At 40.3% G+C, this 16,167-nt stretch overlaps 1 protein-coding gene across 1 annotated transcript in view; it reads right to left on the reverse strand.

Annotated features, from left to right (window-relative positions):
- The window catches only part of LOC106600689 (ATP-sensitive inward rectifier potassium channel 12-like), a 53,754-nt gene extending 38,034 nt beyond the window's left edge, over positions 1-15,720 (reverse strand). The window contains exon 1 of the mRNA XM_014192242.2: positions 14,911-15,720. The gene's annotated coding sequence lies outside the window, so the exon portion shown is untranslated. The remainder of the gene's footprint in view (positions 1-14,910) is intronic.
- Between the last annotated feature and the right edge of the window lie 447 nt (positions 15,721-16,167).

Raw genomic sequence — 16,167 nt, forward strand, 5'->3', positions numbered from 1 at the left:
AGCATTCATATCCCAGTCATGCATCTTGGTAGAGCATTGCAATGCCAGGATATTGGCTTCGATTAATGTGTCTCCAAAACTGTATATATTATATTTCACTAAAATATTCCTAGGATGGCCCAACCTCTTTCCCTCTTGGGTGCATAGACAATATTGGACCTGACCTCAACTTCCCCAAAATGCTGTGCTGCAGGATGACACACACTCTAAAGTGCAGTCATGCACAGCAAAACAAAGGTTGGCAGGGCCTTTTAAAATCTGCCTACTTCTTTTTTTTCTTCAAATTTCATTTTCTTGGTTTTGTTTTTCCAGGCTTCGGATTTCCCCCATTTTTTTCTGGTTTACCCCATTTTTTGACACTCGTTTAATTTAAAAACAACAACATTGGATTTATTTCTTCACAACAATGCTTAAACCATATCAGGGGATGACTTTTGAAGTCTAAAAAACTTTTGAGTGTAGTTGCCCTTTAATTCAGTGAGCATGCCCAGCACTGTTGTTTGGTTAGCAGATTTTCTGTAGTGTAGCAAGCGCACATGTGATGTGATGCAGCCACCAGTGAAATGGGTGGAGTAAAAGGTCAGCAACACTGTATTATTCAGAGCCCCATGAAATGACACCATGTATAGAGTCTACAGACAGTCTATGAAATGACACCATGTATACAGTCTACAGACGCTTCTGAGTATTCCCATACTTTTACTGCTGCACCCAAAATAGTTCCTGCTCTAAGCCAATATGCAGGGGTGCAACTTGGTTTTAGAAGTGGGGGGGGCATATTTGTATTTTTGTTTTAATTCTCCAGTAGGATAAACACTCCAAACAGCCTACCCGACGACTTGAAGGCGTCCGCATGGTCCTAAAGCACACCCGTGAGTCGTTTTGTATCACATTCTAATGATAAAACTTGAGGACAAGGGGACATATATATATATATATATATATATATATACAGTGAGGGAAAAAAGTATTTGATCCCCTGATGATTTTGTTCGTTTGCCCACTGACAAAGAAATGATCAGTCTATAATTTTAATGGTAGGTTTATTTGAACAGTGAGAGACAGAATAACAACAAAATATCCAGAAAAACACATGTCAAAAATGTTATAAATTGATTTGCATTTTAATGAGGGAAATAAGTATTTGACCCCCTCTCAATCAGAAAGATTTCTTGCTCCCAGGTGTCTTTTATACAGGTAACGATCTGAGATTAGGAGCACACTCTTAAAGTGAGTGCTCTTAATCTCAGCTTGTTACCTGTATAAAAGACACCTGTCCACAGAAGCAATCAATCAATCAGATTCCAAACTCTCCACCATGGCCAAGACCAACAAGCTCTCAAAGGATGTCAGGGAGAAGATTGTAGACCTACAGAAGGCTGGAATGGGCTACAAGATCATCGCCAAGCATCTTGGTGAGAAGGTGACAACAGTTGGTGCGATTATTCGCAAATGGAAGAAACACAAAAGAACTGTTAATCTCCCTCGGCCTGGGGCTCCATGCAAGATCTCACCTCGTGGAGTTGCAATGATCATGAGAACGGTGAGGAATCAGACCAGAACTGCACGGGAGGATCTTGTCAATGATTTCAAGGCAGCTGGGACCATAGACACCAAGAAAACAATTGGTAACACACTACGCCGTGAAGGACTGAAATCCTGCAGCGCCCGCAAGGTCCCCCTGCTCAAGAAAGCACATATACATGTCCGTCTGAAGTTTGCCAATGAACATCTGAATGATTCAGAGGACAACTGGGTGAAAGTGTTGTGGTCAGATGAGACCAAAATGGAGCTCTTTGGCATCAACTCAACTCGCCGTGTTTGGAGGAGGAGGAATGCTGCCTATGACCCCAAGAACACCATACCCACCGTCAAACATGGAGGTGGAAACATTATGCTTTGGGGGTGTTTTTCTGCTAAGGGGACAGGACAACTTCACCGCATCAAAGGGACGATGGACGGGGCCGTGTACCATCAAATCTTGGGTGAGAACCTCCTTCCCTCAGCCAGGGCATTGAAAATGGGTCGTGGATGGGTATTCCAGCATGACAATGACCCAAAACACACAGCCAAGGCAACAAAGGAGTGGCTCAAGAAGAAGCACATTAAGGTTCTGGAGTGGCCTAGCCAGTCTCCAGACCTTAATCTCATAGAAAATCTGTGGAGGGAGCTGAAGGTTCGAGTTGCCAAACATCATCCTCGAAACCTTAATGACTTGGAGAAGATCTGCAAAGAGGAGTGGGACAAAATCCCTCCTGAGATGTGTGCAAACCTGGTGGCCAACTTCAAGAAACGTCTGACCTCTGTGATTGCCAACAAGGGTTTTGCCACCAAGTACTAAGTCATGTTTTGCATAATTATTTCCCTCATTTCCCTGGATTTTTTGGTTGTTATTCTGTCTCTCACTGTTCAAATAAACCTACCATTAAAATGATAGACTGATCATTTCTTTGTCAGTGGGCAAACGTACAAAATCAGCAGGGGATCAAATACTTTTTTCTCTCACTGTATATATATATATATATATATATATATATATAATTAAAAATTGTATACATATGTATTGGAACATATTTTAAAACCCACATTTTTATGCAAATGTCACTTAAATATGAATAAAATATAAACAAATATAAATCACTGCTTAGACAAGTTTTCATATATCATGAATGGTTATTGACACTTTTCTAATATTACATGGGAGGCTTTAATTTTGAACATTTCCAAAATTCTTGACCAGGAAGTACTTTTTTAGTGTCTCTAACAAGAATCTGATAATGTGACGAGTTTGCAAATCAAATGCCCTTTATTGTTCTGCCACTGGACATCGAAAAACAGGTGTTAAGCTTTATTTTATTGTAATTTAAATGAGTTTGTAGTAGTTAAGTGTTGAGTTAGATTACTTACTGTAGCTATCTCAATCGTTATTTCAAATAATTTCAGTGACTTCACAGTAATTCCTATCTAGCTCAGCAAAATACAAATCCCCCTAGATACAGCCATGTCTCATAGTCACATCATGAGATTTGTAAATGAAAGAGGAATATAATAATACTAATTGAATGGAGTTTCCCAGCTTCCCATGTACTGTAGAGTTTCTGGCGCAGCACAGAAATGCCCTCATCCAGATGGTGTGACAAAGGCATTTCCTAACAGACCTGCTAACATTCTTTGTTGTTACTTTAAGGTTGGAACCAACATGCAATACCTCCAGCAGGAAGAGAAGCAAGAACCATTCGTCCTCCAGCTCAGGGACAAGCTACATTATCCACAGCCCTGTGTAATGTTCCATGTACACTACATGACCAAAGGTATGTGCACACCTGCTCGTTGAACACCTCATTCCAAAATCATTGGCATTAATATGGAGTTGGTCTCCCTTTTTCTGCTATAACAGCCTTCACTCTTCTGGGAAGGCTTTCCATTAGACGTTGGAACATTGCTGCGGGGACTTGCTTCCATTCAGCCACAAGAGCATTAGTGAGGTCGGGCACTGATGTTGGACGGTTAGACCTGGCTCGCAGTTGGCGTTCCAATTCATCCCAAAGTTATTCGATGGGGTTGATGTCAGGGCTCTGTGCAGGCCAGTCAAGTTCTTCCAAAACGATCTCGACAAACCATTTCTGTACGTACCTCGCTTTGTGCATGGGGGCATTGTCATGCTGGAACAGGAAAGGGCCTTCCCCAAACTGTTCCACAAAGTTGGAAGCACAGAATTGTCTAAAATGTCATTGAATGCTGTAGCATTAAGATTTCCCTTCACTGGAACTAAGGGGCCTAGCCCCAATCATGAAAAACAGCCCCATACCATTATTCCTCCTCCCCCAAACTTTACAGTTGGCGCAATACATTTGGGCAGGTAGCGTTCTCCTGGCATCCGCCAAACCCAGATTCGTCGGTCGGACTGCCAGATGGTGAAGCGTGATTCATCACTCCAGAGAACGCGTTTCTACTGCTCCAGAGTCCAATGGCGGTGAGCTTTACACCACTCCAGCCGACGCTTGGCATTGCGCATGGAGATCTTAGGCTTGTTTGCGGCTGCTCGGTCATGGAAACCCATTTCATGATGTTGAAAGTCACTGAGCTCTTCAGCAAGGCTATTCTACTTCCAATGTTTGTCTATGGAGATTGCATGGCGGTGTGCTCGATTTTATAGACCTTTCAGCAACCTTGTGGCTGAAATAGCCAAAATCACAAATTGTAAGGGAGTCCATATAATTTTGTATATATAGTGTAATTGCATTGCTGGACTATTTGAAACTTAATGTTTTTGTATTCTTTTAAATATGTTCAAATAAATGGAAGTGTAGGGTTTGAACATGTCTTTAATGTTTATTTGTTTTAGCTGTTAGTGATAATTCCCTAGGTGTTAATACATTTGTGTTTACATCATTAAGCCTTTATGTATGTGTTATGAATGACCAAAGTTGTCTGACCTTATAGTAAGTATAGTGTCATATTTTACAAGGCATGTTTGTACAGTTGAAGTTGGAAGTTTACATACACCTTAGCCATATACATTTAAACTCAGTTTTTCACAATTCCTGTCATTTTTGTGATAGCCACTCTAATATCTTGACTTTATTGTCCTTAATCCATTTTGCCACAACTTTGGAAGTATGCTTGGGGTCATTGTCCATTTGGAAGACCCATTTGCGACCAAGCTTTAACTTCCTGACTGATGTCTTGAGATGTTGCTTCAATATATCCACATACTTTTCCTCCTCATGATGCCATCTATTTTGTGAGGTGCACCAGTCCCTCCTGCAGCAAAGCACCCCCACAACATGATGCTGCCACCCCCATGCTTCACGGTTGGGATGGTGTTCTTCTGCTTGCAAGCCTCCCCCTTTTTACTCCAAACATAATGATGGTCATTATGACCAAACAGCTCTATTTTTGTTTCATCAGACCAGAGGACATTTCTCCAAAAAGTACGACCTTTGTCCCCATGTGCAGTTGCAACCTGTAGTCTGGCTTTTTTATGGCGGTTTTGGAGCAGTGGCTTCTTCCTTGCTGAGCGGCCTTTCAGGTTATGTCGATATAGGACTCGTTTTACTCTGGCTATAAATGCTTTTGTACCTGTTTCCTCCTACATCTTCACACGGTCCTTTGCTGTTGTTCTGGGATTGATTTGCACTTTTCGCACCAAAGTATGTTCATCTCTTGGAGACAGAACACATCTCCATCCTGACCGGTATGATGGCTGCGTGGCCCCATGGTGTTTATACTTGCGTACTATTGTTTGTACAGATGAACGTGGTACCTTCAGGCGTTTGGAAATTGCTCCCAAGGATGAACCAGACTTGTGGAGGTCTACAATTTTTTATCTGAGGTCTTGTCTGATTTCTTTTGATTTTCCCATGATGTCTAGCAACGAGGCACTGAGTTTGAAGGTAGACCTTGAAATACATCCACAGGTACACCTCCAATTGACTTAAATGATGTCAATTAGCCTATCAGAACTTCTAAAGCCATGACATCATTTTCTGGAATTTACATCACTTTGATAAGCTAAACGTAATTTAAAGCGGGACCGAATAGGTTCCAAATATTATGGAATCCAGGTGTGCAAAGCTCTTAGACTTACCCAGAAAGACTCACAGCTGTAATCGCTGCCAAACATGTATTGACTCAGGGTGTTGAATACTTATCAAATTTAGATATATTAGGGTTTTACTTTTCTTAATATTTTTACAAATGTTAAAATTGTTCTTCTACTTGGACATTATTTTGTGTAGGTCGCTGACAAAAAATTACTTTTTAATCCTTTTTAATCCCACTTTGTAACACAACTAAATGTGAAAAAGTAAAGGGGTGTGAATACTTTCTGAAGGTACTGTATGTTCCAACGTAAGATTGATAAGTGATGAGACACTCGTTATGCTTTTTCAACACAAACGGCACCCTATTCCCTATTTAGTGCACTACTTTAGGGAATAGGGTGCTATTTGTCATTACACCCCACCACTAGCCAGATGCTCTTTACACGTAGTTAATAGCTTGGAAGCATCATCGTCTACATGATTGGGTTTCCCACCGCCGTGCACCAAAACCTGATTGATTCGTTAGGAAGGCGGTTGTGACTCCGATACAGCCAGCTGGTGTTGGAAGCTGGCAGGTTTGGGGCAGAAACAAACTGTGAAACGGAAGGGAGGGAGAGATGGGAGGGCGAAAGGGGGTTTACATGTGTGTCCTGCTATTGCTGTAGACTAAGAGGGAAAGAGAGCACAGTGCTGGTCTTGGTATGGTGTCGGATGGTGGTGGTGATGACAGACAGCAACAGAACACACACTAATTTAACTGTCCAAACAACTGTCCAAAAATACACCTACTGTACACGTTCTATTAAACATGGTGAAATATGAAGTGGCACACTCATTAAATGTTCATTGTATGAAACAGAAACAGACATTTTACAATGATTTTAACTTCTGTGAAGGTCTCAGAAATATTTTGAAACTGGATGTAATGAATTCCACTTACGTTTGTATCTGAAAAACCTGTCAAGTAAATACTTGTCTATTCGAAATAGAAATAATTATGCACAGTAATTTGTTATTGGTTGATATTGCAACTGCCACTGTAAATTAAAGACAATCAGAATAGCTCATGGGGTAAGTTTTGCCCTGAATCAGATAGACTCCAAATAAACCACCTTGTTGATCTCAAGCTTTACAGTGATTCAGTAATCACACATTTTTTTTACCAGATGATCAACTAAAACTACAAAGTACAATAAATAACTAAATGTAAGCATGGCTGTTTCTGTTGATCCATTGCTTTTAACTGAATCCCCATTCAGACCAGCTGACACCTAGGAATAGAGAAAGGTTTATGTATGTTTTATTTAACTTTATTTAACTAGGTAAGTCAGTTAAGAACAAATTCTTATTTACAATGATGGCCTACCCCAGCCAAACGATGGTGGGGCAATTGTGCACCGCTCTATGGGACTCCCAATCACGGTCGTGATACAGCTTTAAACTGCCTCGAACCAGAGTCTGTGGTGACACCTCTAGCAGTGAGATGCAGTGCCTTAGACCGCTGAGCCACTCGGGAGCCCCAATATGATTGGACCTGAACACGTGTGTATTACAGGACACATATAGTGCTGGTACATGACATTTTCAGGTACTTATTTGAACTTCTGATGTAAGTAACAACTATTTGCTTATTTCAGTGATCAAACAAAATAGTTGTGAGTGAGTAATAAGAATATTTGGTAAAGAAATACTGTATATTGTAAAATATCCATAATACCAAGTGAGTAGGCTATCATTCGGCTTTTAATAGTGGGAAAAAATGCATGATACATCAACTTTATTTTGATTATTCATCTTTCAACGAGCTAAACAAAAAAAAGTATGTATTGTTATTTACTCAAAACATTTGGATCTGCCATTTATATAGGAGTGGTTAAAACATGCTGATAATGGTCCTCTGAGTATATCAAAAACAGTTTGGTATACCTCCAATGGTATGCTATCCAGCCCTGGAGTTTTCCCAGACTTAAAGGCTTTAATTGCATCAAGAAGTTCCTCCTCTGTAATTTGGCCTTCACATGAGTCTTTCTGTACAGATGTAAATTTTACATTATTAATATAAATAAAATCCATACAATTAGCTTCGGTTAGTGGAGATGGAGGAGACTGAAACGAAAAGTACTTTACTTCCTCTTTAAAAATATTGTTTGGTGAAACATGAGTGACTCCATCATTTCAGTAAAAGTTTCAGTAATAAAAAAATTGGAAGCATTTCTATGTTGAAGATTGAAAAAGAATTCGGTGCATTTTCCCCCATATTCCATCCAGTTCGCTTTATGTTTATAATATATTACACTGGATCTTTGTTGAATAAGTTCCTCCATTTATTTTTGTTTTTCCTCTACTTACTCTGAGCCTCTATGGTAGCCTCTGTCCTAGTTAAAAACAAGTTATCATCCAGTAGGCTTTGATTAAATTTCCAATGTCCTCGCCGACGTGGAAATTCTGTAAGAGTCATATGTATGCCAATTATGTGATGGTCCGACCGCATTCTGTCCCTAATCCACAATTTTTTTACTTTTGGTGCCAGAGAGAATGACATAAGAAAGTAATCAAGATGACTAGCTTGTTTAAGCCTCCATGTATATCTCACTAGGTCAGGGTATTTAAGCCTCCATATATCCACTAATTCCAATATATCCATGACATTCATGATTTCCTTAAATGCCTGAGGGTGATAGTTTGTAGTGGGATTTCCTTTACGGTCCATAAAGGTATTTAAAACCGTATTATAATCTCCCACCATAATAATGGAGCCTTGTGTTGCTTGTAGGGTTGATACGTTTTCAAAGAAGCGTGGATCATCATTATTTAGACCGTATAGGTTAATAAGCCATACCTTTCTATGGTCCAATAACATATTTAAAATCATCCATCTACCTTGAGGATTTGTTTGGACAATTTGCACATTTGGATCAAAATTACTGTTGATTAAGATCATCACCCCTTTTGAATTTCTTTACCCATGGGCAAAATATATTTGGTACGAAATATATTTCGCCCCCAGTCCTTTTTCCACAAAACTTAATCTAAAATTGTTGAATGAGTTTCCTGTAAACAATAGATAATATATTCCTTCTCTTTTATCCAGGTAAATACTGATCGTCTTTTCTCATTATCTGCTAAGCCATTACAATTATAACTGGTTATACTTATTTCACCAATTACCATAATGAGACACAAGTTTCAATTAGATTTATCATAATATATGTTTGTAAACGTACCATTAAAAAGTAACATGATGATTGAGTGTCTATATAGCTGTACCATGATATTAGCATTGCTACTAAATAAACTCCAATTGGTCCCCACTATTCCACCTGCTAAAACCCCTCCTCATCCCAAGTTGGGTTGTCATCACAATGACCGGCAGACCACCCCCAACCACCCGGATCCCATGGTCCCGGAGAGACCGGGACCCATCCTTCGAAAAGAGCACACAGTGCCACCCACAGAACAGAAGCAGATCAACCAGCAAAAGCATTTCCATCGCCCTCACCTCGATTTGTATTACATATAGCTATTAAAAAATAAATATATAAAAAAAATACTGTTTATCTTAATATCCATTAGCTATTCATATTTGTAGTAATCTAGACAGTTTATGCAAAGGATTGTTACCTCTTACCAGTATTACCATTACAAAAATTACATTTTGAAAAGCAATTATTATTTTAGCAAACAATTATTGTGATTCATCCTATGTTGTCCCTAACATCTTTAACTCCCTTGCAACAGTTATAGGATACATACACACCGACACAGCCACACAAACACTCATACACTCATATACACTCAACCCCTTTCCCTCACAAACAACCATACACTCAGATGCTCAGTAGTTGCACCATCACAGAGCCCATCTCAAGAATTTTTGTGAAATAGCACAGTTACAAATATATGGAAAATAGAAATCAAAGTGGATGGACATCAGAAACAGAGGAAGGCCAGGACTAAAAACAAACAAAATATAACTATTGTAAAATAGATTGTGTCTGTAAAATGTGTATAGTATGTATAAGCTGGAAGTAGAAGCCTAAGTGTTATTGTTTATTAGTTTACTCCAATTGGGGGAGCGGTGGTAGGGCTTGTGGCGAATAATAAAGGAAGGTATATTCTAAAAAAAGTGTGTATGTGTATATATGTATATATATGTGGGTATGTACATATATGTGTATATGTATGAATGTTTATATATATATGAATGAATGAAAGAATGACGAATGAATGAATGAATGAATGAAATTTTATTTTGTGTCAAATCGCCAATTGGCAACCCATCCCTTATGGGATTAATTGACACATAAACAAGCTCTTCTAGGCAGAGTTGCTCTGTCCAGTGTCTGTGTTCTTTTGTCCATCTTATTAATCTTTTCTTCTTATTGGCCAGTCTGACATATGGCTTTTTCTTTGCAACTCTGCCTAGAAGGCCAGCATCCCGGAGTCCCCTCTTCACTGTTGATGTTGAGACTGGTGTTTTGCGGGTACTGTTTAATGAATTCGTTATGTCATTTCCTCTTCCATCTCACCACAATACTGACCTGTTTCAATACACAGAGGCAATATCCCTGATCTTACCTGTTTTAATACGCAGAGACAACATCCCTGAGCTTACCTGTGCACATAGCGATCTCGTGCTAGGTAGGTTATACATAATATATCTCTCACACACGAACTCACCCTTAATCAAACAAAAGGCTCTCAATTTGGGTTTATAATTAATCTCCTCCACCCATTTTTTTCATATTGCATCAACAGTTGTTTTGTAATCATATCTATGTCTCCCTTAATTTGGTTTTCGTACAGATATTCACAGTCAGACTGTTGAAAAAGGTCAGACATTTCACTTGCCCAGGCTCCCACTATGGATAGATCCCATTGAAAAACTTTACTAGCCATTCTGGCAGTTGGCATATCCAACAGTCTATTCCAAAGTCTCATCATACACACCTTCCATCTCACCTATATGTATGTGGGTATGTGTATGTACAGTATGTATACATATACAGTGCCTTGCGAAAGTATTCGGCCCCCTTTAACTTTTCGACCTTTTGCCACATTTCAGGCTTCAAACATAAAGATATAAAACTGTAATTTTTTGTGAAGAATCAACAACAAGTGGGACACAATTATGAAGTGGAACGAAATTTATTGGATATTTCAAACTTTTTTAACAAATAAAAAACTGAAATATTGGCCGTGCAAAATTATTCAGCCCCTTTACTTTCAGTGCAGCAAACTCTCTCCAGAAGTTGAGTGAGGATCTCTGAATGATCCAATGTTGACCTAAATGACTAATGATGATAAATAGAATCCACCTGTGTGTAATCAAGTCTCCGTATAAATGCACCTGCTCTGTGATAGTCTCAGAGGTCCGTTTAAAGTGCAGAGAGCATCATGAAGAACAAGGAACACACCAGGCAGGTCCGAGATACTGTTGTGGAGAAGTTTAAAGCCGGATTTGGATACAAAAAGATTTCCCAAGCTTTAAACATCCCAAGGACCACTGTGCTAGCGATAATATTGAAATGGAAGGAGTATCAGACCACTGCAAATCTACGAAGACCCGGCCATCCCTCTAAACTTTCAGCTCATACAAGGAGAAGACTGATTAGAGATGCAGCCAAGAGGCCCATGATCACTCTGGATGAACTGCAGAGATCTACAGCTGAGGTGGGAGACTCTGTCCATAGGACAACAATCAGTCGTATACTGCACAAATCTGGCCTTTATGGAAGAGTGGCAAGAAGAAAGCCATTTCTTAAAGATATCCATAAAAAGTGTCATTTAAAGTTTGCCACTAGCCACCTGGGAGACTCACCAAACATGTGGAGGAAGGTGCTCTGGTCAGATGAAACCAAAATCGAACTTTTTGGCAACAATGCAAAACGTTATGTTTGGCGTAAAAGCAACACAGCTCATCACCCTGAACACACCATCCCCACTGTCAAACATGGTGGTGGCAGCATCATGGTTTGGGCCTGTTTTTCTTCAGCAGGGGCAGGGAAGATGGTTAAAATTGATGGGAAGATGGATGGAGCCAAATACAGGACCATTCTGGAAGAAAGCCTGATGGAGTCTGCAAAAGACCTGAGACTGGGACGGAGATTTGCCTTCCAACAAGACAATGATCCAAAACATAAAGCAAAATCTACAATGGAATGGTTCACAAATAAACATATCCAGGTGTTAGAATGGCCAAGTCAAAGTCCAGACCTGAATCCAATCGAGAATCTGTGTAAAGAACTGAAAACTGCTGTTCACAAACGCTCTCCATCCATCCAACCTCACTGAGCTCGAGCTGTTTTGCAAGGAGGAATGGGCAAAAATTTCAGTCTCTCGATGTGCAAAACTGATAGAGACATACCCCAAGCGACTTACAGCTGTAATCGCAGCAAAAGGTGGCGCTACAAAGTATTAACTTAAGGGGGCTGAATAATTTTGCACGCCCAATTTTTCAGTTTTTTATTTGTTAAAAAAAGTTTGAAATATCCAATAAATTTCGTTTCACTTCATGATTGTGTCCCACTTGTTGTTGATTCTTCACAAAAAATTACAGTTTTATATCTTTATGTTTAAAGCCTGAAATGTGGCAAAAGGTCGAAAAGTTCAAGTGGGCCGAATACTTTCGCAAGGCACTGTATATACAGTGGAGGAAAAAAGTATTTGATCCCCTGCTGATTTTGTACGTTTGCCCACTGACAAAGAAAGTATCAGTGAGAGACAGAATAACAACAAAAATATCCAGAAAAACTCAAGTCAGAAATGTTATAAATTGATTTGCATTTTAATGAGGGAAATAAGTATTTGACCCCCTCGCAATCAGAAAGATTTCTGGCTCCCAGGTGTCTTTTATACAGGTAACGAGCTGAGATTAGGAGCACACTCTTAAAGGGAGTGCTCCTAACGCAGCTTGTTACCTGTATAAAAGACACCTGTCCACAGAAGCAATCAATCAATCAGATTCCAAACTCTCCACCATGGCCAAGACCAAAGAGCTCTCCAAGGATGTCAGCGACAAGATTGTAGACCTACACAAGGCTGGAATGGGCTACAAGACCATCGCCAAGCAGCTTGGTGAGAAGGTGACAACATTTGGTGTGATTATTCGCAAATGGAAGAAATACAAAAGAACTGTCAATATCCCTCGGCCTGGGGCTCCATGCAAGATCTCACCTCGTGGAGTTGCAATGATCATGAGAACGATGAGGAATCAGCCCAGAACTACACGGGAGGATCTTGTTAATGATCTCAAGGCAGCTGAGACCACAGTCACCAAGAAAACAATTGGTAACACACTACGCCGTGAAGGACTGAGATCCTGCAGCGCCTGCAAGGTCCCCCTGCTCAAGAATACATATACATGCCCATCTGAAGTTTGCCAATGAACATCTGAATGACTCAGAGGACAACTGCGTGAAAGTGTTGTGGTCAGATGAGACCAAAATGGAGCTCTTTGACATTAACTCAACTCGCCGTGTTTGGAGGAGGAGGAATGCTGCCTATGACCCCCAAGAACACCCTCTCCACCGTCAAACATGGAGGTGGAAACATTATGCTTTGGGGGTGTTTTTCTGCTAAGGGGACAGGACAACTTCACCACATCCAAGGGACGGGGCCATGTACCGTCAAATCTTGGGTGAGAACCTCCTTCCCTCAGCCAGGGCATTGAAAATGGGTCGTGGATGGGTATTCCAGCATGACAATGACCCAAAACACATGGCCAAGGCAACAAAGGAGTGGCTCAAGAAGAAGCACATTAAGGTCCTGAAGTGGCCTAGCCAGTCTCCAGACCTTAATCCCATAGAAAATCTGTGGAGGGAGCTGACGGTTCGAGTTGCCAAACGTCAGCCTCGAAACCTTAATGAGTTGGAGAAGATCTGCGAAGAGGAGTGGGACAAAATCCCTCCTGAGATGTGTGCAAAGCTGGTGGCCAACTACAAGAAACGTCTGACCTCTGTGATTGCCAACAAGGGTTTTGCCACCAAGTACTAAGTCATGTTTTGCAGAGGGGTCAAATATTTATTTCCCTCATTAAAATGCAAATCATTTTATAACATTTTTGACATGCGTTTTTCTGGATTTTTTTGTTGTTATTCTGTCTCTCACTGTTCAAATAAACCTACCATTACAATTATAGACTGATCATTTCTTTGTAAGTAGGCAAACGTACAAAATCAGCAGGGGATCAAAGACTTTTTCCCCCCACTGTATATATATATACAAATTCTTATTTTCAATGACGGCCAAGGAACAGTGGGTTAACTGCCTTGTTCAAGTGCAGAACAACAGATTTTTACCCTGTCAGCTTAGGGATTCGATCTTGCAACCCTTTCAGTTACTAATCCAACACTCTAACCACTAGGCTACCTGCAGCCTGATATATATATCAATTGAACAGTATATCAATTGAACATTTTCAAAATAATAATTTCTCCCAGGAACAACATTATTGAATAGTTCTCACTGTTTTGGATCTGTATTTATTTATTTTATTATTTTAAAAAAACGTAGGGGGTGGATCAGCTTTAATATTGCGGATAGATTGTTGCTTCCATCAATGTAAATGTCTGCATCATTTCCAATCCCCCATATCTTTTTTGGGTAAATATATATATATATATATATAATCTGTCATTCTGCCCTTGAACAAGGCAGTTAACCCACTGTTCCTAGGCCGTCATTGAAAATAAGAATTTGTTCTTAACTCACTTGCCTAGTTAAATAAAGGTAAAATATATATATTACTTGGCTAGATAATTATTGACTTTGAAACATTGATTCCTAATGCAATTGTCTAGACTTTTTAGTGAGAGGAGAATGACTCTCTTTACTAATAGCCTAGTTAACTGTACCTATATTTGACTATGAATTCAAGCTATCTACTCCTCAACGGTCTCATCAGTGTGTTCCCATTAGACCCATGCAGGTTCAGAACAGTTTTAGAACAGCTTAAGCATTAACATGTTCAGGTTCTGTCCCAGATGTACAGCAGGTTGGGAGCAGGTAGAAAACGTAGTCTGTGCCAGATGGTGTGCTTCACACCGTAGCTGCTCAATACAGTTTCTAGGATGCCAGCGGCGAACCATACCAGAGATATTAATATCCATACTTTTCTCTTAGACTCCTCTCTGACCCTTTCCGGCCCTCAGAACAATATGTATGCTTATCATAACATGATTATAAACGTGTATTTCTGTACAACAACTGTTATTTTAACAGAGAATGTAGGCTACATCCAAAATGTCAGTTGTCAGATTTTCATGGTAATGAATCTGCACTAGACAGCTGTTGAAGAAAGAGGTGGTGAATTAATTCCTTTACAGGTGTCAATCAATGCCAGTCTGACAGTCCAGCTGCTTACCTTGTGACGTGATGATCCCTATTTGTTCAAGTTAAAGTTCCCTTTCTCCAACTGCTCGAGAACAGAGGTACAGAGATTTCCACAGAGGTTTTCCAGTTCCCCTTCTGCTAGCTAAGGTTCTTTAGCCAAACTGTAGCATGTTCTCTGCTGGGTTCTGGCTAATTCTCTTCAGATCCTTTATGGGTAGAACCACTCCATCCGAGTGAGGCAGAACCGGAAAAACCCGCTGAGCTTCTTCATCTCGATCGGTCCTGGTCGTCAATAGTCTCTTTCTCCGTTCAGGAAAAGTGTCTGCACAACACAACGCAGTGACAGGACAGGGACCGTACCGCTGCACAACACAACACCTGTTCCAGCAAGACGCACTCGATAGGTGCTCTGGGTTCTTTCTGTGTGCCCTCGTTTTCAGAAATAGATAGATGGGAAAATTGGGAAGGAAAGTAGCCCTTCACAAATGACCAGAACCCCCAAAGGTAACCTCTCTAGGTAACAATTTTCTGGGAAAAGAAGCATGATATTCCGGTCCGAATGATCTTTGGGGATCTCTCTCTCTCTCTCTCTGGAGGGGTCCACTTGTTTAAATCAACGTTTCCCCCAACCTTGTCCAATCCATACAGTCACCCTCTCTTCTTTCTCTGTCTCTCGCTCTTTCTCTCTATCTCTGCTATCTGATACAGGTCTGCTGCAGTTCTATCTCTCGCTCACTCACTGTTGATCACTGCCCCCTCTCTCTCTACCTCCCTCTTTCTGTTTCTTTCTCTCCCTTTCCGTCTGTGTCACTGTAGTTGGCATTTTTAGACTATGCGCTTGTCCGCTCCCGAAGAACTGCGTTGGCACTGAGATGCAGCCTGATGCTCAGTGTACACACAAACAACTGAACACACATTAAGTAACACACATTTTCAACAACCTTGACACCATACATAAACATATTAATTATAATATTGCAGAGTCCAAAACATACACAAGTTTATACACATATAATACACACATACAAGGACAATCCATTACCTGCACTACCTGTTGGTGTAGTCATGAATGTGTTGGTTGATTTGTTGTTGCCAGTTTAAACTTACATAGATTGCTGATGTTTGTTTGTGTGAGTGTGTGTGCGTGCGTATGTGTGCATGCGTGTGCGTGCGTATATGCGTTTGTGTTACGCCGCCACCTTGAAAACTGTCTCGGAGTTAAGATGGTGTGGTCTTGTTCTTTTAATACTTACAGTAATCAAACACGAGGGGTTGCGCCATAATTCTT

Source organism: Salmo salar, chromosome ssa03 (assembly GCF_905237065.1).
Source record: "Salmo salar chromosome ssa03, Ssal_v3.1, whole genome shotgun sequence".
Lineage (NCBI taxonomy): Eukaryota > Metazoa > Chordata > Actinopteri > Salmoniformes > Salmonidae > Salmo > Salmo salar.